We start from the raw sequence: 25,571 nt of genomic DNA, 5'->3' as shown, positions 1-25,571 counted from the left end.
AAGGAGAAGAGCAATTAATTGAAATGCAGCGTTGAAATCATGATGTACCAAGTGTTTAGTTCTTTCCATGGTTCATTGTTATTCCAATATGTTTGGGAAAATTATCAGATGATGAGTGATTATCCTTATTTGTTAAAACAAAGCACAGGCATGTTCCCGAAAGAAATTAAACTCGGCTCTGTAGGAAGGGTTGTAGAACATGTTAGAGCTTAATAAGCAGTTCATGTACATTAGAATGCAACAGGACTTTAACTCATGAGCAATGATGAAAATCGAAATCACATTCTTTTTGCAAACAGGTTTCTAGGTATGCTCTGTTTGCTTACCTGGCACATTACATTTACTGATCCCTCTTAAGTTCCAAATGAGTCATGACATTATTTTGGGTCTTCTCCAACATCCTTTGTGAAAAGTACAAACAATCTATTGACAATCTATGTGACTGCTTTACTTCCTGTATATGATAGTTGTCCGTGTTAAGCACTTTGTTCCAGCTTCAGCTGTTGTTAAAGCGCTGTATAAATCAAGATGTGCAGTATTGTATTGTATTGTATTGTATTGTATTGTATTGTATTGTGTGTACCATACGATAGGACACTATATACCTACCAGAATAGAACATATATTGATATGTAGGATATTGGGTTAATACAACCGAAAAACCAAACATAATAAAATCATAATAACTGCTAAAATCATTTTAATGGTCTATTATTTATTAAGTACTTTACATTGTTACGTGAAATATCCTTTTTTTTTTAATCCAAAAACGACTTGTGATATAATGACGCTGCAACACAAACATTGGTTAGCTGGAGGTAAATAACTAAAGATGTGTTTTCATTTCATTTCCTAGTCTTTTGTTATTAATTATGTTTTTTTATGTTTGTTTCTGGTTTTGGAGATCTTTTCCTTTCGGCATGTCCCTTCAGGGGTCGCCACAGCGAATCAGTGTCCTCCAGGTTACCCGGTTTTGTGCATCCTCATCTCTCACACCAGCTGCCTTCATGTCCTCTTTGACCACATCCATATACCTCCTCTTCGGTCTTCCTCTCGGTCTCCTGCCTGGCATTTCAAGGCTCAGCATCCTTCTTCCGATATAGTCACTCTCTTTCCTAAGGACATGTCAAAACCACCTCAGTCTTGCCTCTCTGACATTCTCTCCAAATAACTAAAGGGGAAAAGGTCAATTTGGAGGAGGCAGACAGGTAGGAGGGTCAGTGGATGAGATGGGCGGGGGCTGGGACGGTTGGAGAAGCCAGGTGCAGAGCGACCTCATGCCAGGATAATGTATGGGGGCCCATGAGTGTGCATCCACCAAACCAATCCCAACCCTCTCATGCTGACAGCTATTGAATACCACTATAGGACAATTGTCTCCACAATAATTGCTTTTTCTTCTTTGGTTTCTATAATGTCACGGGGGCGAGAACAGCACAACAGACATTTATCATTTCCCGATTGCTAATTTGCTATTTAATGAACCCAGATAAGCTTGATTGTCATTTAGTTGAAAAATGCACAGAGGGCGGCCTTGTGTGTGCAATGGAGTGATTGACAGGGGCTCCCTAATAAATCACACATTTTCCACCAAGCGAAGAACAGCGGAGGTCGTAACTAAGCTGCTTCGCTCAAACCTATCAAAGTCAAACATTTTCATCTGATACTCGATACGTCGACCTGCTATGATGACCCGTGACACCTTTTTCCTCTTGGTGGGTCACAAGAGCCTCATGGCAAGGGGGACTGGGGGGCCAGAAACCCCAAACCTCCCTTTGATGGAAAGTCTTACTTGTTGCTCCAATAAACAATCATTGTCACATCATCTCACAGGGAAATAACCCCATCAAGTCAAATTATGTTTTTCAACATGCTGCTGGACATTATGTCATTGTTGTTTCAAAATAGATACCTGTGGTGCATGAATATGCAAATCCGGGCAGATTTAATTAGTACTGAAGTGGCCACGCTATTGCTGTCCAGAATGATTGACGGAAAAAAAACACCACTAGAAAAATATGTACACTGACATTCCTCAGAACTATTTGATGAACACTCACAGTGGGGATTTAGGCCAAAAGGCTAGAAGGAAAATCGCAGTTCAAGTTACAAAGATGCAAGCAAAGTGGAAAAACACAGACAATGGTGTTAATGAGGAGAAGAGGGGAAAATTCATATTCGTACAGGACTGCAGAAATCAACGAATGAGAAGCCACGAGGCCAAAATCCATCAGATTTGAAGTGAATGCCTCAAAATGATGATCAAAATATGTTTGTGGACTTATAAATAACGTGTCACACTTCTTGTTACAAGCGTAAATAAAGTGTTGACATGAACCCTTTTCAATGGCCGCGGTCACTACAGTGGACAGCTATTCATGTTAATCTTATTTTAGGTTATTATTGGCAGCATGAAAGGGCTAAAAATTCAGGTAATCAAAATGATAAAATTCAGATTTTAAGTGAGGGCCCATTTTCACACCCATTTGTACCAGTGAAGCTTCAGATCTTAATGCAGGCGAAAACTCCTCAAAACTAGTCTGTGGCAATAATGCTCCTGCATCATTAGATTTTACATCTCTTTTCAGTCTTGAGGTATTAAAGTAAACATGGTTTGAAAGCCTCAAACCTCTTTTTTTCAATCCCCAATGTAAATTTCTCCACTGTGAGACGAATAAAGGCATATCCAATCCATCCATCCAATATTTCTTGTCATCCAGAACTGTTTCACATAACAACAGCGGCTTGTCGAAAGAATATGCAACATTACATAAGAAGTAGAGAAGGCTAATAACAGTTTAACAGAGTGAAACGCCAGCGCGCGGGCACTTTGCTTTCATTGCGGGACTTCAATTATGCATGGAAACCGCCTTGTCTGTCAGCTGCATTAAACATGGCGTGCTTCTTACATTAGCCATGAAGGAAGCTGATGTAAAATGTGGTATAAGACGTGACACCCTCAATTGATTCAAACGTGCAATAACATCAACGTTCAAACGTCCCCGAGACAAAAAGAAAGTTGACCTTTCCGGTGTGATAAAGGAGGCCGTTTTGGCAATACTTGAAACAATAATTCCAGCGCTAAAGTAACACGGCGTAAAGTTTATGAGGGCCGCAGGGAGCTCTGTTTCATTTTCCACAGTTAAAAAGTGGACTTGATGCGTGCGATATTTTGTACGTGAAATCAGGGAGCGGCGCCGTACAATTGCGGCCTCGGAATTAACTTGTCGTGGCGAGTGATTTCTCTATTTTACCTCAATAAGGTGAAATCTGGGGCACATAGAGTCTCTTGTGCTTGTCGGAATCAGTGGAGTGTAAAATTGCAACACCAGACAGCCGGGATAATAGCGCAGAAGGGGGCTGATGTTCCCCCTACATTCACAGGACATTTTTATAATGACTGTATTAAAAAGGAGAAAATTATGAATTTCTCTTATTATCTGTTCTGTCAATGCACCCGCCGTCTATTTTCTCAGTGCAGGTGTATTTTCAAGACAGAATTTAAAGAGAGAAACCAAGGGGCCCTTATGTGTGTGCGTGTGTGAGTGTTGCACACTACTTGAACAACAAAACTCACCACAAAGCTGATGACTCAAGAACACACAAACACGCACTTGTCTATTTCTTTTACATGGAGATTACTCAAGTCTGGTTCTGTGTCCAAATTCAAATGATAATACGTCTGCTTTTAGACCACCACCCCGCCCTCACTTCCTCACCCGCCCCTTGAAAATCCCAGAAACTTACCAGTTAACACGCCGACTGGCACCAAAATTGAATCTTTATTTTGCCCGGGTCACGGTTTTTCTGGTTTTAGCCATCTATGTGCCCGGTGACGGTCCAAATGCAACATCCTGGATCTCATCTGATGATTTATTGAAATTGCAGCATGGTTGTGAAACTCCTGGAAACAAAACAGTTGAGAAAACGATATTGAATGTAAAAAGACAAGTCAAACGGCACCGACTATTTCACATCATTTTGGGTGAACAAAAGAAACAAAAATGTGGGGTTAACATCGGACTAAATGAAAAGTTGGTCATTTTTGTTTAATGGTCATGTGATCACAAAGCAGTTTTGAAAAAAAAGCATATCAATAATCCGAGCTTGCTCTCAGTCATTGAACCTCACGAAATCTGTCGAAAGAAGTATGTTTTCATGCCATGGCAAGCTTATAAACTAAAGCTCAACCCCTTCATTCGGAACATTTAGTGTTTTTAGATTGTTTTGATGTGTTATCGCAGCAGACGGACTATTGGCTAAGCATCGGAAAGCGCAGACAGACAGACAGTCCAAGCCGGTTTAGCCTTGTTTAAAATTATTAATCCACTTCTAATTCCAGCTGGCCCCCCGACGGCATCGTCCCCTATCAAAAAAATCAGCGCCTCCATTGTGAAGCTTGGCAGAAGGGGGACTGGGCGTATTTTTTCTGCTCCAATCAGTTTCTAGAGGTTGGGCGATTAAAAAAAAAAAAAAAAAGAAAGAATCCCAAAAGCCCCCCTTCTTCGCACAGCAGGGGGATAACGGAATCATTAATTCCCCATTAATTTCGGGGGTGGGGGGGGGCCTAAATGTCCACACGATGTACTGCTTTAGACTTAACAGAAAGAGAAGAGCGACAAGTGCTTTTTGACGGCGAACAGAGTGTGAAAGCGCAAAATTGACAAACCAAACAAGGACTAAAATGTGAAATAATGGGTCAGTCTTGACATTGAGCCAAATAAATGAAAGATAGGGAAGCTGTGGTCGGAAGGGCGGGGCGGGGAGACGGGGGGGCGGGGGCAATCATCAAGATACAAGAGGGATCATATGGTGGCAGCATCTGTAGGATGTCCAGACTGGCTGTTATTTAGCGGATAATAAAGAGCATCCTCCAACACAGAATCATTCACATGTCCTCTACCCATATAAATCTTTCTCTCTTTCTCATATTTTTCAAAACCCGCTCTAAAATCTGGACTGTAGGACAAATCCTCCATTCTCAATTGACACCAAATGAAACGCCACACCCAAATCGGTGCCCCTCAAGACGTGAAGAACCTTCTCTTGTAATCCGAGCGACATGTCCCTACCAACCATTCTACACAACAGGTCATCAGCTAGATTTAGCGAAACATTTCAGAACAATTTCTCGGGCGGTGAACATCTTTGTCCGCAAACATTTTCCTCCTATGTCAATTGCGCAAGTGGTGTTGATCCAAATGAAACATATATGACAAGCACACCTAAATTTGAGTGTATGGTTGGAAAATAGTAGTTTCACGTCAGCAAAATTCGCCATTGTTCAGTGACACCACTTTGAGTAAGTTTCAAGAAAGCGTATTTTACTCTCTCCTTGACTAAATGACATCTTCCATGAGCTCAGGAGCTTGAGAGGTTGGATTTTCAAAAGAGGCTCGTTGCTTGGAAGCCAGAGCTCGCAAGCTAGCTAGCAGCTAACTGTGCCAAGCAACATGGTATACAGTCCCGTGTATTTTCATGACTAAACATGTATGAATGTGTAAGCTAATAACTTGTAATGGTGGTACAGTGATAGCTCAGTTCACGAACTTAATTGGTTCCCAGAAAGTGTGTGTAAGGCGAAAAGTTCGTTTTCCAAAGATTTATTTCCCATAAGAAACCATTAAGATGAGAATAATCAATTCTCAGGTCCCCATAAAACATAATTTTCTACTAAATAAGCCTTAAAACTACACAAAATATACCTTATTTTATGCATAATAAATGTGCTATTGTATTGTAATTAAATAAATAAACTGTATAATAAAGACGTTTTATTTACCTTTGTAATGGTCGTTGATGTAGTTGCCTCTTGATGATATCCGAGTGATGTTGCCGTGCTTTCTCAGCGATAATACCCACACTTACACTATCCCGTGCTAGCTGTTTTTCAACCTCTTATATTGCCTGAGACCGTTGCTTAAACAACACGGAAATACCCTACGCCACACACGCATCCTTAATAGCGTCTCTGTTCTTAAGGATGGTACCAATGGTCGATTTAGCGTAATGGTACTGGGACGCTAAGTCACACAAACGCACACCTCGTTCATGTTTTTCAATCAATCTCCTTCTTCTGTTCGACCGTAATTTTCTTTTGTGTCTTCCTCGGCTTAACACTAGCCTGTGGTGGGGTCTTTTTTGGACCCAAAAATGTCACGGTTTGCAAGGTGGTGATGGCGGGTGTGGATCCCAAAACGCAGGCAGGAGGGAGCAGGAGGTTGTGTTTGACAAATTGTATTAAAATAAAGTCATCAGGAACAAAATCTAAAACATCAAAATCATGTGAACGGAATAAATATAAAGTATCAAAAGAAAACCAAGACTAAAAGTCCTCCAAGGTTAAACAAACACATGCACCGCACACAATGCATACAATTGCATACAACAGCATACAATGCGTTAAACATCATACAACAGTGCATCAAAAAACAATGACATTCAACAAACAATGACCCGACACCGGATGGTCGTGCCGGGAGTCCTTTTAAGTGTCACTGATTAAAACGACCAGCACCTATGCAGGTGCAGGCGGGGCCGACAGCGCCACCCGTTGGTCGCCAACCAGATCATGACAAAAAAAGCAAAAGTACTCCACGCGATAACAAACCACGTCCGCACTCAAAGAAAGGGGGTGACGAAAACTAGTCCGCCAGCCACCGTGGCGCTGTGTGGTTTGGTTCATTTGCCGAAAACTAGTTCGTCAGCCAAGACTATATGCTAGGGAATTTAATGTTCGTGAGGTGAAAAGTTTGTGAGCTAAAGCGTTCGTAAGCTGAGGTATCACTGTACTTGATTGGCAACTGGTAGCTGAGCAGGGCGTGGTTTCTCCATATTCAGCAGACACGGCCATGGATTTCAAAAATGCTCGATATTTTATGACTTCAAAGCCTGATCTTGTATGCTTGCTCATTTCTTTTTACCTTCAAAACTTCCAGAGTGGTTTACCATTCTATTTTTTAATTTTATTTTTTTTTACATTTTACAGACTTAAATGCCTCTTTGTCTGAAATCTGAAAGTAAATCTAAATGTGGGTATAATTTAATAGTCAGGTCGTGAAACCCGGACTTCCAGTTTGGAGAAAATTAACGAACTTTGAGCTGACCTTCTGTTCCTGACTGAGTTCTTCCACTTTGAGGGCCTCAGTGTAATTCAGTGGACACAAATGCTCATGAACACAAGCATGTTCCAGGCTACTAAACTTGCATGTAGCCGGGCAGGAACATTTAGGGGGGAGGTTGTGGGGGTCGATGTCAAGCCTCCAAAGAGGACAAAGAGGTGGTTCTGCTCCAGCTCTTCCAATGTAAACATTGTACCAGTAGCAACATGGGATGCATGAGCACCCAACGTTGATGTGGCTTGGAATTAGGCTAACATAAACGCCACCCACTGCCCCAGCACTACCTCAAAGTGTGGACCCCTACCATCATCCTTTTTATGAATACACACACACACACACACACACACACACACACGCGCACACACACACACACACACACACACACGCACACGCACGCACGCACACACACATAAACACACACACACACACACACACACGCACACACACGCACACACATGCACACACACACACACACACACACACGCACACGCACACACACACACACACACACACACACACACACACACACACACACACACACACACACACACACACACACACACACACACACACACACACACACACACACACACACACACAATGACGAGACCATTATAGCTGTCAGCGCCCTGAGTGAAGGCCTTTCATAGCGTTGTGTCTTCTTCAAGGCAAGTAGTTATCATGTATGCACCTGACCATGAGGAAATGTCACAAATATTCACGCAGGCTTGATATTTCGGAAAGAACTGATCAATGGCGGAGAAGTAAAAAGCATTTCGCGGAGAGCAAAAAAAATTCAATGCGTTTTAATTTTTTCCCCCACAATTGATTTTCTCACCACTATTTCCGCTCGCTTGTCGCCTCTTTGAGTGCTCGGATTGATGGGACCACAACAAAGACAGATGATTGTGGTGGTGGTGGGGGCTGCTAATTAATTAATTCTTTATTTATTTAAAAAGTTTCATCCCCCCAGGGTGGCGATGTGCCCCGCAAATGTTACAGCAGGCGGAAAATTACAGAGTGGAAGACGGTGAGTGACACGTGATCGGAGACAGAGTGAGATGGGCTGGTGGAAAGGGGGTGGGGGCTCAAAGTCAGCGGGCACGGGGGTGTTGGGCGTGCCATCTAAACATGCCCATGCCCCCTCTTAATGCCATGGCAACATCGCCCCCCCCCCTGCCACATTCCATTTGAACAAAACCGGCATATTAATATTGCACTCATATTAGATGTGTGTGCGTGTGTGTGTGTGTGTGTGTGTGTGTGTGTGTGTGTGTGTGTGTGTGTGTGCCATGTGTATGTGTGTGATGGGGTTGTGTATGTGACCATGGTGATGGTGATAGGCGGGGTGTATGGGTTGTATGTGTGTGTGGAGGTGGGATTGGTCCATTCAAAGTTCCAATTTTCCCAGAAACAATCCTCAAATGGCAACAAATCACAGCCAATTCATCCCAGCAAGGGGGCCGAGTGTCCACCTCAATGGATGTAAACTGCTAAAATATCTTTCCTACACATAACAAGCTTTTGTCAAAAATGATGCACACTCCCCCACCCCAAGCCACTCACGCACGCATGCACATTTCCCCCCTCAGCACCCACTACTACTGGACCCACACCTCCCCTGCCTCCCTTCTCCCAAAACCAATAAGTAGGGCATGCAGAGAGTAGGCCACTAAAGACCGGGTCATTATTGATTTGACAAGTGAGTGAATAATTCATCTGTCGCAGAAGGCATCATCTGGGGCCGAGCGGTCAAGCCCAACTATGCTTGCAACCCAAAAGCCCTGAAAGCCCAAATTTGATGTCCGCCTGCAGTCTGTTATGTCGTCTAGAGCCCCGATAGTGAACACCATGATGCTCCAGCTCTGCAAGCCCAACGTCATATTATGGGAACCCCTCTAACTTCCCCTATGCTTCCCCTAAGTTTTTTAACCCCAAACCCCCTCCCACCCTTCCAGATTTTGTATGATTTGCTCAGCCAAATGCTGCTTAATTTACGATCATTTCCAGCTTCCCCGAAGCCCTTGGCCAGCGGGACACAAGGACAGCTTTATGCACGGGTGTAATTCACACACTCATTGGCGCGTGCCCCAGCAACTGCCTCCCTGCACAAGAATACTGATTTATACGCCGCCGTCCATGCCCATCACAAGAAGAAAAATGTCAGAAAAGAGACACTTTCAAGAAAATGAGTCATAATATGAAATGACCATGTCTGTTTACCCAGTTACGTTCAGGGCAACTTGACAAGGGACCTAAGAACAAGCATCTCTATGAACTTAATAAAGATGAAGATGCTCAGTGATGACAATCCATGTTGGCAAATAAACTAAAAGTCCACTCTAATAAAAAAAAGAAGAAGGACAGGAAGAAGAAGGATTTGGATCAGCAAGAAATCTATTGTAACTATCTATCTTGTCTAGCTAGTTAGATAGCTAGCTAGTTAACAAGAAACTGGCTTGCCAGCTAGACTAACTAAACAATTAGACAGTTAGACAGCAAGGTAAATAGGTAGATAGATAGGTCGATAGATAGATAAGTCGATAGAGAGGTCAATAGATAGATCGATAGATCGAAAGACATTGTTTTTAAATATTGAAACTGTGAATATGTTTCAATTTCCATTCGCCACTGGATGGGAGATATGGTTTGTTCATGCTTACACATGGTCTCTGCATGCCTCCTAAAACTGAAACATGATGATTACACGGAGTCCGTGTGTTGGCTGTTGCCGGAGATGAATACATTTTTGCAATTTAGCAATTTTGTGCCAAACTTCAACTGTAACTTTTACGCAAAAAAGCCCTGTGTTGCAGAACCTTGTTAAACTGTTGTGGTAAACATTTTGTGCTGATTTTTTTTTCTTTCTAGTAAAGCTAGACAAACAGTAGAGGGCAACACACAGTAAAACTGTCAATTTGTTGTTGCGTTGACTTTGTGGATTGACTCATTTCAATTAGGAAAAATTGCTTGATAGATTTGAGGAGTTTGATGATCTCACTGTGAGTGTTTTTGTCTCATTGAAGGTTTGAAACACTGAAATAGACAAATGAAAAGCATTTTAGACGCACCTAATATGTTTCTTTACCTAACCAAAGTTGCACTATGTGGCGATTTTAAACAAAAGCCTAAATACAGCGCATGGGATAACAAGTGGCAATTCTCAAACCGCCTTCAGTGGCTCACAATAAATGAGAACTCCCACAATTTATTTTACAATAAAAGGACGCGAGTGCCTTTCATGATTCTCATCGATGCCTTTCATGAATGAATCCCTCATGGTGGCGTTGCGTTTCACAAAGCCGAGTTACTTTCAATCTGCCCTCAGACTACCTGCTGTGTCGCCAGCGGATGGCTTCTGACTCAGTCTTGCCCACTGGCCCGCCTGCCTGCCACCTCCTCACCGCGTTGTCATTTATATTCCGCTGGGATGAAGACATGCTGCATGATTTTCTGACGCCGCTCACAATGTTGCCGGGTGTAAACAAGACACTCACTTATGTGGCCACTTAACCACAGCCTGAGCACACTCGTTGGCTCACTCACGAGGGAGACTGACGTCGAAATGAGATCCATTGGGTAGAAAAATGTTGCTTTCAAAGGTTCTCTTGAGTTTTGAGAGTGCCACGCTTGTGTAAACATTCTAGCTTATTGTTGTGAAGAGATAATAATTACTTCTAAACATGATGCCAGAACAACATTCCTTTGCATTTAGCAAGTAGTGGTAACTGAGGTGATATTTTTAGCATCGATTTTTGCTGCTTCAATGTCTTCATTTTATAGTTTGATTTCCGCAAGCCAGTGACAATGCATGTTTTGATTACATTGTTTCAAAAAGAAAACAAACTGACACTCACAATGGGTTCAAAGTAGGTTATTCACGCTGATTCCTCACATTTTTATGTTTTCGTCATTGTGGAGTTAACTTGGAAGCAGCTGAGTGAAAGTTTCGTGCTTTCTTTCTTGCAACTCTCTACATGTCCATGATTACACACACATACACGCACACGCGCGCGCACACACACACACACACACACACACACACACACACACACACACACACACACACACACACACACACACACACACACACACACACACACACACACACACACACACACACACACACACACACACACACACAAACAGAGCCAGAGGCAACTCCAAGTTTCCATTCATGCTTCTCATTATCGGGCCATGTCGGCGCTTTACGAGGCCGTGTAAAGGACTGAATAACTGCACTTAAAAATGCATCCTGACACTATTGCTTGGCCGCGCTGATGGCGAGGCCTTTCACTGCCGTGTCGAGGCCCTACGAAACAGTCGATGCCAAACATTACGACGCTGAACTGCCTGATAAAAAAACAAAAAAAAATATTTATAATCTATATATATATAGTATATGAGGTGGTGGAGTCATAAATTGTTAGAAAAGGAGCCAGTGTAAATGCAGTTTAACGACCGTAGCTTTACTTTTATGGGGAAAGGGGAGACGCTAACTTATACCAAAAAAGATCCACATCAATCTACTTGCTGACCCTGACACGCCACAATTTAAACAGGCTGACTGAACCACATTTGCAGTATGTTTAAGTACAAACATAAAGGTTTTAGGTCTTGATAAGTGTGGGTCATCAGCAGATCATAAATTATCACAAACATCCAGAACGACATAAAGCTACAATAGTGCATGTGTAAAAATGGCATTGCAGTGATTATTTCTTGTTTTTCTTCCCTCTGACAGGGCTTATTAATTACAGGAGCAAGTGGAGTTGCTATTCCATCTTTATTTTAATTCAATTAAGCGGCTGCGAAAGCGTGTGTGTTCATGTGTGTGTTGTCACGGGACAAAATACAAGAAGAGTCCAAGAACTGTCGCTATTTCTGCCATGTTTAATAGCAGAGCAAATCTAATAGTGATTATTGTGGCGTCTTTGTGTCTGCTGTTTCACAAAGCCCAACTCGGTAAAAAAGTGGTGTTGATATTTTGGGGATTTTACAGCAATAGTTCAACATTGGGCCTGATTCTGCCCAAAAGATCTCACATTCTTCTTTGATGCATGCAATAAACTTTAAAAAGGTGTTAAAAAACGAGTACTGTGAAAAAAAATTGGAAAAAGTATGCTCATGTTAGCTCAAGGCTATGCATGAGCTGGTTAGCTAAACCGCACTTCTAAACAGTCACAATTACACAAACATTAACATTTTCCAGTGGCGTACTCAGCATTTTCATTTTTAATTATTTGTTTGCTTCTGTCATCATATTTCTTTGTTCGCATATTTGCAGGTTTTTCTCATGCTTGTTTTTTATGGTGAAAAAACTGTCATTTTTATTCATTTGCTTTTAATGGAAATTATAACTGGCATTGGTTTTTCAAAATTGTCACACTTGCCCAATCCATTTGACTCGACTTATGATCATACCATCTGTAACAAATTCACAGTAACTTGATATAACATATGACCTGATCCTGTCCTGACAAGAACTAAGTTTTACACGCAACTACGAGAGTTAGCACGTCTACAATTGTGAAAGAAATTCAAAAAGTAACTAGCGAGCCTTGAGTCGGCTACCTGACTCGCAAGTAGGCCAGCGTTTGCGCATACGGTGGCATGAGGTGGCGCGACGGCTCGCCGCAGTCTGACAATGTGAGGTGGCAGAGCAGTCAAAACAACGCCTGTTGTTGCCGGCCGGGCCAAAGTGGCGCTTGAAGGGTTTCTTTTGAGGCGCTCCTTAATGTGGTTAAGTGATCTCCTGCACAATTGGGACACTCCAAGAGGCCATCCCTGACAAACGGACCAAAGCAAACTCCCTCCTCTTTCTCCACCCCGCAACCCCCCTCAGGCCTGTCACTTTCCATCTCAGCCTCTTGGCACAGATTGGGCGAAGCGATACCCAAAACAGAGGAGACATAACCAAAGAGGTGGATGACCGATCAATCATGAACAACTTTACAACTATTTAAAAACAGAACTTGAGGTGCCTTGTGATGACACGCAACCACCTTTATTTAATTAGTCCTACCAGCATCAAAATGGCTCATGTGTTGTTTCTTGTTTGCGAAGGGGGACGTGATCTGACACGGTGACATCAGTTTGCCACGGTAACGTCAGGCGGGGTTGACATGAAATGCCTGTGACTTTGCCGAACGAAGTTGTGTGAACAAAGCAGTGGGGGCCCAAAGTTGAGAAAATGCCAGACAATGCCAATGCAGAACTCGACAGCAGCGGCAAAGCCCAGTTGGCCATTGGACAATTTGGCCCGCAACACCAGCAGACTTAGCACTCACTCACTTAAAAAAACAAAACCTCAAACTGCTTTTTTTCTCTGTGGCATCCCCTCCCCTTAAGAAAAAATGTGTTGGCAAATTGATGAGCAACTTTACTGGTGAACATAAGAAGGCTTGATCCAAATAAATGGTGGCCATCAAAAGGAAAGTTTAGTACTGGCGGTCTGAAAAGCCTCCATCCAAAGTGGCATTGGCCTCATCTCGAATGAAAAGAGTGGTGTGGAAGGAAGGGCGCAGGGGGGGGGGTCTTTTCTTCTTTTCTGTCTTTCATTTGAATTCTTCCTCCTTTCTTCGTCTTGTCTGTTGAAACATGTGGTCAGCTGTTATGCTTCCATGTGGTCAGATGATCAAAGCTGGGGGAGAGGCGGGGGGCTGAGTATTGGGATGGTGGGGGCTAGTTTAGCAGAAGTAATTGTCCCCTTGCCGAAGCATTGCCCCGGCCTGGGATCAGGATCCCAGCAGGTGGGGCTGGGTTTGGGCAACGGGCGGGTGGAGGTATGGGGGGGTTTGTGGGGGCGGCGGGGCATCCATGAGAACGGAGGGAGGAGAGGGTGGAGGAACGCAAAAAGCCCAGCCTGGCAGAAATAAAGACTTCCTAAGGCCTGCCCACTGACAACAGAGCCCAAAGGGAGAGTGAAAAATGAAGCCTACACATATACACACATATACACGCATGCACACACTAACACACACACACACACACACACACACACACACACACACACACACACACACACACACACACGAAGGGGGTTTTCACTCAGGGAAAGGGGGCCGCCATTGGGGTGAACATTAGAGAGAAGGCAAGATGGAAAAGCATAAGAGAATAGGATTATAATATTTGCTCAGCGCAAAGAGAAACAATTGTGCGCCCATTTCACAGTATCTTTACAATTGTGCCTGTGTCGAATCCGAGATTTTTTTTCTCTTCTTTTTAGGGTTGGGGGTTGCGGTTACAGGGGGGTCGTCTCATGAAAAATGGATGCCGTTTGCTTCACCTGCTCAACTCGACGTCTGTGATGTAGCAAACGGCAGAAATAAACTTTTGTAACCCTCACCCCACAGACGGTAAGAAAACAACAGGTTTTCTCACCCGAGCGGGTCCACGTTAGCATACACAAACAAGGATATGCACAAAGGTGTGAGATGAGGTGGGGGTGCGCATAACTCAGCCACTCAATGTTTACTTGAGAGTTAGAGGGAGCTGTGAAAGCTGACAGGTAGGACTACTACTTTGCATGAACGCGGGAGCACGTCGGACACCCCTCACCACTGTCCGTCATCTTGATTAACCAGCACGACTCCTCAAACCAGAGAACCCCACTGCCACGCCCCCACCCCGATTCTTTCGACACAGCCTCGACCAGATGGCGTTTTTTTGTTGTTGTTTACTTGTAATTGTCTGTTTCTCTTTTCTTGCAACTCTGATCCACCAAATTAAATCCTCCCAATGGCTGGGTGGAGCTGAGTGTTCTGTTGTTTATTTAATTTAATGCAATCATATTTACTTTTCACTATTTATTTATTTATTTATTTATTTATTTATTTATTTATTTATTTATTTTTGAGGCACGGAGTAAGCTGGACAAATGGCTGGAGCTAGTAGAGCAAATAAAATGGATTAAAAAGAGGCTTCTCACAGATACTTCAGAATTGCCCCAAAGATGGCAGATTTTCGAGAATAATAAACCACTGACATTAAATAAAAAATATTAACGTAGGTTGCACAAGCAAACTCTTTCAATTTGTAACGGCATTGTCATCTAATCTTGTTAGGCAATACTTACAATAATCACCTATTTTCTGCGTCACCAAACTACAGAGCAAATATATTGATATAGAAATAAACATATCCATTTAAAAACATGTCGACCTCAATGTTAATGTTAATGTTAATGTTAATGTTAAAATATAATTACAGTGACTAAGAGATAGGAAAGAAAACGGTTAGAAAAAGCAAAATCAAATGTCATCGCTCGGCTCCATCCAGCCAAAGGTTAAATTCTTGACTCCCCGCTGTCTGCCATCATTAAGTTGCCTAGCAACCCGCTGCAAGCTATAATTAGCTTGGCAAAATCAAGATTTCCATTTTGTTAACACAAAAAACACTTTTCTGAAAAGTGTCACATGTTCTTTGAAAGACACTCCAAAAGACGTGTGTTGAAATATGTTTTTTGAGGGGGTGGGGAGGACACTGTTGAGTGAAATGTGCAGCTGCTATAACATGTTTAAGTAATTACTGTAAAAGAAAAAACAAGATGGCAGCATATCAACCTGTGAGCAACCTTCTAATACAGTATTATTACAATGTTCACTGCCATCATCTTTGCAGAGCAAGATTTCTTTCAAGAGTAAAACAACTACAATCATTTATCCATCAATCCATTTTCCGATCTGCTTTATCCTCACAAGGGTCGCAGGGGGTGCTGGAGCCTATCCAAGCTGTCTTTGGGCAGTTGGCCAGGGACACCCAGAACCATTTTCTTTAAATGATTATTACTTTTTAATTTAAATGGGACAGATGTTCAAAGTATAACTCTTGAAGTAAATAGGATATTAAACGACAGATGACTGCCAATTGGAGTGCCAGCGTAAGCTCATAACATTTCCCGCACCTTGGCTAAGTTCTTCTCACCCCAAACTGATCGCACTGCACAAAACAGTAATGTTATTATTGATATGCATCATATGCTGTACATTTCTGGCAGCCTTTAATTTGGGTTCCCAACTAAACTAGATTTATTAGCTGGGACGTCGTTATGTTTTGCTATTACTTCCTCAGATGCATTTTAAGGTTTTACGTTACAAATGAGTGTCTACAACATAGTTTTCAAAGTCAAGGCCCGGGGGCTAAATCTGGCCCGCCACATCATTGTATTTGGCCCGCGAAAGCAAATCAAGTACAGTATGTCAAGTGCCATGATGCTTGCTAAAGTCTGAACCAAAAGTTCAAATTGTCGCATGTAGACCACAATAAAAGTCATATTTTTTTACTTCAAATTAGAAAACTAGTCATTCATTTGTTTATGCATTCATTTGGTGTGCATTCTGTATGTAATATGTGGAGGGGGTGAGACATTCTAATGGCTTCCCCAAATTCATAACAGCACCCAAGAAGAAACCGTAACTACAATGTGGCCCGTGGCCAAAAATGACTTTGACACCCTTGGTCTACAAGCTACCTTTGTTGTTTTACACAGCTAAAATTCAGGTGAAATCAGATAAGACTATATTTAACTAGTTACAACATCTATTCCTGTTCAAATATGTACTTCGATTTTTAACAAATATTAATCATGTGACCATTTTGTGTTTGGGAGTCTGTTACTGAGCGAGTTGCTTGTTCTGTAGCCACAAAGGGACATAAGTCTTCTTGTGCCGGTCCCAAGCCTGGATAAATACAGAGGGTAGTGTCAGGAAAGGCATCCGACGTAAAAGCTTGGCCAAAACAAACATGCGGATCAAACCTCTAAAGATGGAGGACACTGATTTGCTGTGGCGACCCCTTGAAGGGAAAAGCCGAAAGGAAAAGAAGAAGAATCATGTTTCATTTTATTTGCATACACTGGAAAAAAAATATGTTAAATGAGTACAATTCTGAAGAATTTGTAGAGCGCAACCATGTCGCAATGTGATGATGTCACCGTATCAACCCGGAACTTGATGTAGCAATCTCTAGCCCGCCTACCCTACTCACAAATGACGTTACTGGGATGCGGGAAACGTCGCTGAAAGTAATCAAGGCAGACGGGGGCTATCTTCTAATCAAATTACCCAAAAAAAGAATTGCAGTATTTGTTCATTTAAGCTTTCTCCTTGATGGGTCGACATCTCACCTCCAAAATGTAGGGCAGCAGAAACAAAGAGGGAAATGTCTTTTGATTGCAAAAATGCAAACACGCCCAAGCGCGGCACATGCTAGAAGTGGAATGGAGGGAGAAAAAAAAGTCATCAACTCTCCTGAGTCTTTTCAAAGGCTTTAGCCTGTGCGAGGGTGCGAAGGATTTTAGGAAATCACACGCGTACCGCTCGCATTGTTGTGCATGTGTGTAAAGTATTTTCAGCAGCGTTTGAACCCTTTGAGGGAGTTTAACAAAGATGAGGAAGATTCTTTTAAGATTCCAGCATACTCAATGTTTTGGGAATTCAAGGCGCTTTTGCTTTTGCTGTCATTCACTGTGGAGGCAGAGGTGTACCATTAAGCTCTTAGAACTTTCTGGGAAACCCACAACAACAGTGACAATCAAAGTCTGTTGACTTTTGCTTGGCAAAACTCTTCAAAACACATTTTCTGTCCAGTCTAAGCAGGATTTATTCATTTCAACCAATTACTTAGCATGACTCATGACCCAATCTGTTTTTCCCCTTCTTCTCTTTTTGCGGCCAAGTGAATAAATTAGACCCAATCTAATACTTCAGCAATGCAATAAGAAAGGGAAAAAAGAGAACACATTAGTGCATGACTGTAGGTAGGCGCTCTATGACTCGTCTTAAAATTTGCAGCTTGAATGAAATCCATATTTTTATCTGGAGGAGAATTGTAATTATCTTCCTATTGGACTCCCTAAAAGAGCATCACATAGCTGCAGCTCCATCAGAATGCTGCTGTTTGGACAAAAATTTCAGTTAGAAAGTCCAGAGAACACAGGTGTCAAAGTCAAGGCCCCCGGGCCAAATCTGGTCCGCCACATTATTTTATTCGGACCACAAATGCAAATAAAATTTGTGAATGCTTACCAAAGTCCAAAACAAAATTTCAAATTGTCATATGTAAGCCACAATAACAGTCAATATTCTTGACTTCAGATTTGAAAACTAGTTATTCATCAATTCGTTGTGCACTCTAAAATGCGGAGGGGATGAAACATTCGAATGGCTTCCCCAAATTAATCACGGCTTTTAACACCCTTGCCCTAGATAATAGAATGTATGACACATGTTCAGAGGAGCTAAGAGAAACATGCAGACAAAGCCTAAAGAGGAACAGAATAGCGTTGTTAATAAATGATCTTCGAATGATGTTTGCTTCTTTCGTTATATTTTGGTTGCTTTTGTTTCATTCGCACAGAGCAAGGTATCACACATCATTAACGGTCACCTTTTGGTCCCCAATAATTGCCCAGTGATGATCTTAACGCGAAGACGGTCGCACGTCAGTTACGGGTGACGCCGCAAAACAGACAATGTGACCAATGGTACGTCTGCTAAAAAGCGACGTTTGCTTCGGTGTCGTGATGGAGGAGTGGTTCAAAAGGCAAAAAAAAAAGCAGGGCCAAAGGGGGAGTGTGACACCACTGCCTGTTGACTCTTGGGAGTATTTAATTAGCCGTAATCCAATTGAGGCACACGGCTTCCTGTTAAGAGAGGTCCAAAGGTTTGAAATAAACAGCTTACAGTACTATTAAGGCCTAAAGATATAGTCAACAGCCTGTAATGAAGATAAACCGTTGACCTCACCGATACGATGAGCATCGGCCGTCCGCTCCGGTGTAATCTTCTTCTTCTTTTCCTTTCGGCTTTTCCCTTCACGGGTCGTCACAGCGAATCAATGTCCTCCATCTATCCCGGTTTTGTGCATCCTCTTCTCTCACACCAGCTACCTTCATGTCCTCTTTGACAACATCCATAAACCTCCTTTTCGGTCTTCCTCTCGGAAAGACCGAAGAGGAGGTTTATTAAAAAAAATAATAACAATAATAACCAAGCGAAATCTGCCCGTACTGTATTTTAAATACAGAATAAATTGCTTCAAACGTGACAGTATGGGAACTTGTTATATCCTCGCTCATTGTCGGAAACCTTATCTGCATTTCCTATTCATTCAGATATCAATTGCATTTGTCTATTCCCACGTCATGTTATGTTTACGCTTTATTTACTTTATTATTTACTTATTTGCTACAAAATCTCGGGTTTAATACACACCCGTGTTTTTTATGGTTAGTTTTGTTCAGCAATGGCACAGTGGAAAACTAATTAGCACAACTGCCTCACATTGAAGAAGTGCAGTTTATATGGAGTTTGCATGTTCTCCCAGTGCATGTGTGGGTTTTCTCTGGGTACTCCGGTTGACTTCCACATTCCAAAAGTGTGCATGGCAGGGTGATTGAACACGACAAATTGTCCCTAGGTGTGAGTTTAAGAGAAAATGGTTGTTTGTCTCTGTGTGCCCTGCCATTGTCTGGCAACCGGCTCAGGGTGTCCCCTGCCCACCACCCGAAGACAGCTGGGAGAGACTCTATAATGCCTGCGAAACGCTTGAGGATAATCAGATTTGAAAGTGAATGGATAGCGGGAAAGAAATCATGTATGGGTGCGTAGCTTTATTTACTGTATCTTTCATGTCTTTAAGACCTTTGAACAAGAGCTTGGGTAGATGACGTAGCCACACTAGTATTGCAGGCCCAGACATCAATGATAATGTGATTAATTAGCTATTGTTTCAGCAAAATCCAATTAGAGATTGAACATTGTTTGTAGAAGTGGAGTTGTGATCTGATGAACAAGAAGACACCACCAATCCCCTTGAAAAGTCACGATTGTAAATGCAAGGATTTTACCCGACGGCAACGCTACCCCGCATACGGGAACAAAGCAAATAATCCCCCTCAAATCCCCCTCATTTAAGTGGTACTGATTGTCACCGAACTCGGATTGTGATCCGTTTTTTGTTGAAGCATTATCTCACATCAATGCAAACATGAGCCAAAGGTGTCAGTTTGCTCACTGTCTCAGACGCATCCAGACAAACAGATATGGCCATGTCGGTGCAATGTAATTCAATTCAGCAAGCGATTTAACAGTCAGTCAGTCTGAGAGACACAGTTGGGCAACAGTTGGTTGATGCAGAAGGCACGGGGCTTTTTTGAGGAGTGATTAATCTGAATGGTCCAAAAAAAAAAAGAATTCTAAAATAGGGCTGTCAACGGTGGCAATAGATGCCTTAGTAACAAATTCATGGAAGCCCAGTCGGGCACCTGCTTGTTGTGTAAAGAAAGCCCCGTGCTAATCATGGCATCCCAACACTTTCAGAACTCAAACCTCTGACAATCTCAAAAACAGATGTGGTGACTCAAAGTTAACCAAATGGAGTCCGGCTTGGGTCAAACGACAAAGTGACCAGCCACAATGGTTGGTACACCTGCTAATTACGGGGTGAAAAATGAACAATATCATCATAGGCATGAATCACACGGACCAGTGTCCAAGTTGTGTCCTGTGAGTGAAGACAGTAAAAGAAAAATAAAGCTCTAACTTCTGTTGTCCCAAAGGAGGAGTGGTACGAAAACAATAGCGAGGGACAAAGAGCAGCGTGACACCTTTGTCTGTTGATTGTGGAGTATTTAATTAGCCGTAATCCAATTGAGAGCACGCGGCTTCCTGTTAAGAGAGGTGCAAAGAGTTGAAATAAACCGCTTTACTCGACTGTTGCAGCCTAAAGATACAGCCGGTAAGGAAGATCGACGGGTGAACTCTGATACGGTGAACATCATTTGCAGGTGACCAAGGACAGTAAACAATAAGCCAGGAGATTTGAATTTATGACACCAGTGGTCAAAAAGCAGGAGGGGTTTTTCCCGATGGTGCTTTTTTAAAAAAATGCAATAAAAGGACCACCATGTCAAAACCAATCCCCACACTGAAATATAAGTAATGGCTGCACTTTGATTACACACGACTGAGGGTAGAAGGGAGTGAGTGATAGACAGGTGGATCGGTGCGAAGTCTGCTGTGATACGGACTTTGTACCGATCTGTCGTGGTGAAGAAGGACATGAGCCAAAAGGTAGGTAGATAGATAGATAGATAGATAGATAGATAGATAGATAGATAGATAGATAGATAGATAGATAGATAGATAGATAGATAGAGATAGATAGAGAATAGAGTACAATCACAGCTGCATCACAAATCACACAAATGTTTCCGAGCAAAAGCGCCGGCGCAAGTTTGCCATTCCAGATGCCCACAGACACACCGGCTCGACTGAGAGCCACCAAAGCCTCAGAACAAGCGCACTGCCATCGCCTCACCTCACCTACCGCTCCTTCTCTCATAACCATCTGTGAGGCGTACGCACACATCAAGAAACACTGTCATGCGTTGGACTGTTTGCCCTGATAGCAGGTTTGCTCAGACTACTGTGCCAGGTAAGGGCTGACCTGCTTTGAAAGTGACACGATTTTGGTGAGGAGGCCTGCTGAGCCAGATGGTTGCAAGCTAAGCTAAGATAAGAAGAAGATTGAGACATTTGGCCAGGTGACGACATGTATTTTTTTGACAGGTGGACAAAGCAGAGCCGTCTGGCCTTGACAAACGCTGCCATGGTTTGGATAAGGATGAGCTGGGCTGAATCGTGGGGCATAGAAGACACACACACACGTTCACACACACACACGCACATGCGCACGCACACACGCACGCACACGCAAACACACAAATGATGGTGTGACTGTTTTAGGCGTGCGTAAATATGTATGTGAATCTGCTTAAGCACATCCAAATGGGTTGAATTTGGTGAATGTTCAACAAATGAAACAAAGGTTTAGACAGTAAAAAAGCTTGTGCAAAACAACAACTTCAAAATAAGAGTTTTTTTTATGTTTCACTACAGTTATTTTTTTCCTGTTTTTTATTGATATTGTTTTTATTTGTTTTTATTTATTTTTATTTCATGTGATGTATTTAGTATTTTTAAGTTATTGTTATCATTTAGTTTTTGGCTAGTTTATTTTCATCTATTTATTTTTTATTTTGTATTTCTTGACAGGTAGATCGACAAACTGGATTTTTTTAAATTATTCAGCATTCTCAAACTTTTCAATGTTTTTCCTCACATTTCAGCCTATGAAGGATTAACACCAAGTGGTATACTATCGTGAAGTAAAACTAAATTTATGTGAAAATTTATAAGACTTCCTGAATATTCAGCGCAAGTCTTAAAACGTAAAATATAGCTATATGCGGTGGAATCTTTGTAAAATATGCTCAGTGGAAGTTATTTGAAGTGATTTTACAAATTATGGACACAACTTGTCCGGAGGCGTCGGTTGTCCTTTAACGTACAATAACAATCATCCCACAACGTCACCATTCTCTCTCGGATCCACTGAAAGAAATCCCACAGTTCCCTTACGTGGCTCCTTGGCTCATAAAGGGCAACTAATAACTCTGAAAATCAGTGGCGGTCCAATAGGGCCTGCAAGGCCTTCTCTGCAGGCCTAAAACTATCTGAATCACAGAATGATTAATTATATTTTGCCAATACATTCTTATTAAACAATTCCAAATTGTCTTTCAGCTTCCCGTCATTGCTTTTCCCCTTTTGTGCTGCCACCAGATGTGTGTTTTCTTATTTAAGCATTTAACCAATCACATTTCAGCCATCATTTGTGACCAGGGTCAGAAATCAACCTGGTGGCCTTCAAAATCAGTTCTGCAGGCCCTGTCGCATTAAATGCTGTGTGATGACTCTGTTGCTTTTACGAATGTCTGTTGTTTTAACCAATCAGATTTGGAGTTGGTGTCGTGCAGGGCCTGCTCGCACCTCATCAATCCGGGACCCTGGAGTCAAATCTGCCGTTCATAATTAATTATTGGTTGGGAGAGGCAAATCCATTCACTTCGGCGAGTGCAGACAGCGCACATTTATTTACAGCGGAGAAACGTACTGTCGCATATTTGAGCAGTTCAGGCACACAGGGTCCACCTCGCGCACGCACACATATTCTTGCATCTGGCCGCATTGACTCTAATCTCAAATCCACCCGATGTGCGTGGGGCTTGCAAAGCTCTACGGCAGACACACATACCTGCACGTTCATCTCCATCCAGCTATCCAATCAGCATCCTGCCTGCGGGGTCGTGCCAATGGCGCCAATTAAACGGTACAGATCCAGTTCCCCCTTTTTTGCCCCTCCCCTCCCCCGACACTTAACGGGAATGCACACAACAGTCCAGCTGTGATTCTTGGACCGAATTCAAGCAGCCTGTCGAGGCCCAAAATGTTGACCAAGGTGGCGTCTGCTTGTGATCAGATAAAACCGTAAATCATTTAGCATAACATTATCACCTTATGGTTGCTTGAAACCAGAAAGGAGAGGAAGGAAAATGAATTCAGCTCCAAGTGGAAATTTGACAACTATACCACCAGAAAGAATCCTTTCTGTACTGTTTTTGGGCAGTTTATCATAAATGTACCAAACAACATGACTCACAGGCCTTCTCTCCTCAGTGGTAACAGCGACTATTATGGGAGCTCAGTCGGGGACCCTTCTCTGTCTCTTTTGTCTTTATCACATAAAAATATATATTTTGCATGCATATTGTAAAAACTTTGAGTTGAATTCACAGTGATTGTTTTATGAGTGGCAATAAGCTGATACACAAGTTCTCTATACCTTCTGCCAAATGATGGAAGAGAAATTGTGATCGTTACTATATGTCATTTTTTTCAAACCAATCAGTGCAATTAACTCATTCACTGCCATTCACAATTTTTTTCGGGAATTGAAAATACGACGTAGAGCACCATTCCTGAATTTGTTCGGGTTTTGTTTTTTAATGCATAGTTGCCAATAAAGCGCTGGCCATGGCCTCTGGCAATATTTTTTTCTTTTCTACAAGGGAGCAGCATTTACCTTTTTCCTTGTTAGTGCTTTGTTCCAGCTTCAGCTGTTAAAGCGCTATATAAACCAATATGTATGGATTACATTGTATTTTGGACAGGCGCCCAGACCCATATAATTTAGGAATTTACTCTTTTTTTCTGATGAAAAAGGAGAGTCTAATGTTTGTAACGCTGTATTTAATGTTTATGTAGTCCTAAAACTCAATATTCTGTGGGTCCTTCAACTTGAGTGAAAATCACAAAAGCCCTGGCACTGGAGTGGGTACATTTTTACACATCTGGCAATTTTTTTGCAGCGGACCAGAGCGCTTATTTTCTTGAGGAGTGGTTGGGAATTAATTGGAAAATACTAAAGTGAATGGGCTTCTTTTTTTCCATGTCACTTTTTGGTACAAAAAAGTAAGTACTGTAAATCGCAATAATACAGTCAGTCTGGATATTCAACAGTTTGTATTTCAGGTAAAATCCTGGCATGGGGGTGGGAGAGTTATCATCTTCAACTGCTATCAAGGGCTTTGTACCTTGTAATGTTGTCACCACTGGATACTACTGAAAAAAAAATATATCCTGTGACTGTAAAGTGTCCTTGAGAGTTTTAAAAGGCGCTTATAATTGAAATGTATAGTAATAATAATACTATGCATAACTGGTATGAGAAAAAGAGAATGAAACTATAGCAAACCAAGCAACTATCAATCAAAGCGACAAATAGATAAAGAAGTAACAGACATGCAGACATTTTATAGCGCTGAAGTCATAATTTGTCTGAATCATCCTAATACAGGCTTGCTGTGTAAAATCCGACTATCAAACAAAGTGATGCCTCGCCTCAACGTTCCATGATGATATCACAGGCAGACTATTGTTCCGAACAGTATCATGGCTGACCTGGGTTGGCATTGCTGTATTGTACCATTTGATGAAAAACATGACTTTGTACTGAGACGCTAAGTGAGGGCAAGCATTGGAGAGAAACTTGCTGCCGCCAAAGTAACACAACCACTCTCACACAGAGATTTGGCCCAGATCAGCCAAAGAGATAAAAGAAGAGGATTACTCTGGCAGAATCACTTGAAAGTCTCCTCTGACTCTTTGCCACTTCTACAAAGTCACCTCTGACAAGGAAACCATCTGCTGCTATGCTGACACAAGAAAACCAGGCAGGGGGGAGGGGGGCACTTCATCATTTGGGAAATAAGCAAGGTCGAACAAGCTGTACACTTATTTGTACTGATTGAAAAGTACTTGTGTCATGGGTGGAAGGGAGATCTCTGCCACATTAAACGTATCAGCACAGTGAATCCCAATTTTTCCCAAAATACGTTTCTCAGACTTCCTCGTGATTGTTTAAAATAGGCACTACGGGCACTGTATTAATAGAAACATTTATAGTTTTAACAACCCAACATACCGTTACTCTAAACACTTTCAATTATTGAAACACACTTTCACTTATTAACCTCAAAGACGTGATGATTTCTGACCTGAAATAGCTTATTGATTTCTGTACATCCGGTACAAAGTCGCCGGC

At 42.1% G+C, this 25,571-nt stretch overlaps 1 long non-coding RNA gene across 2 annotated transcripts in view; it reads right to left on the bottom strand.

Moving 5' to 3' along the window:
- Window positions 1–25,571, bottom strand: part of LOC148901772 (uncharacterized) — a 116,044-nt gene that overhangs the window by 67,127 nt on the left and 23,346 nt on the right. The window contains exon 2 of one of the 2 annotated variants that reach the window (XR_016114177.1): window positions 3,748–3,904. The exons of the other annotated variant lie outside the window; for it this stretch is intronic. This is a non-coding gene — a long non-coding RNA (uncharacterized LOC148901772). The remainder of the gene's footprint in view (window positions 1–3,747; window positions 3,905–25,571) is intronic. 2 annotated transcript variants of the gene reach the window in all.

Source organism: Hippocampus bargibanti, linkage group LG02 (assembly GCF_051943395.1).
Source record: "Hippocampus bargibanti isolate YZ-2025 linkage group LG02, ASM5194339v1, whole genome shotgun sequence".
Classification (NCBI taxonomy): domain Eukaryota; kingdom Metazoa; phylum Chordata; class Actinopteri; order Syngnathiformes; family Syngnathidae; genus Hippocampus; species Hippocampus bargibanti.
The sequence above is the reverse complement of the archived record's forward strand: the minus strand, read 5'-3'. Positions and strand labels throughout refer to the sequence as shown.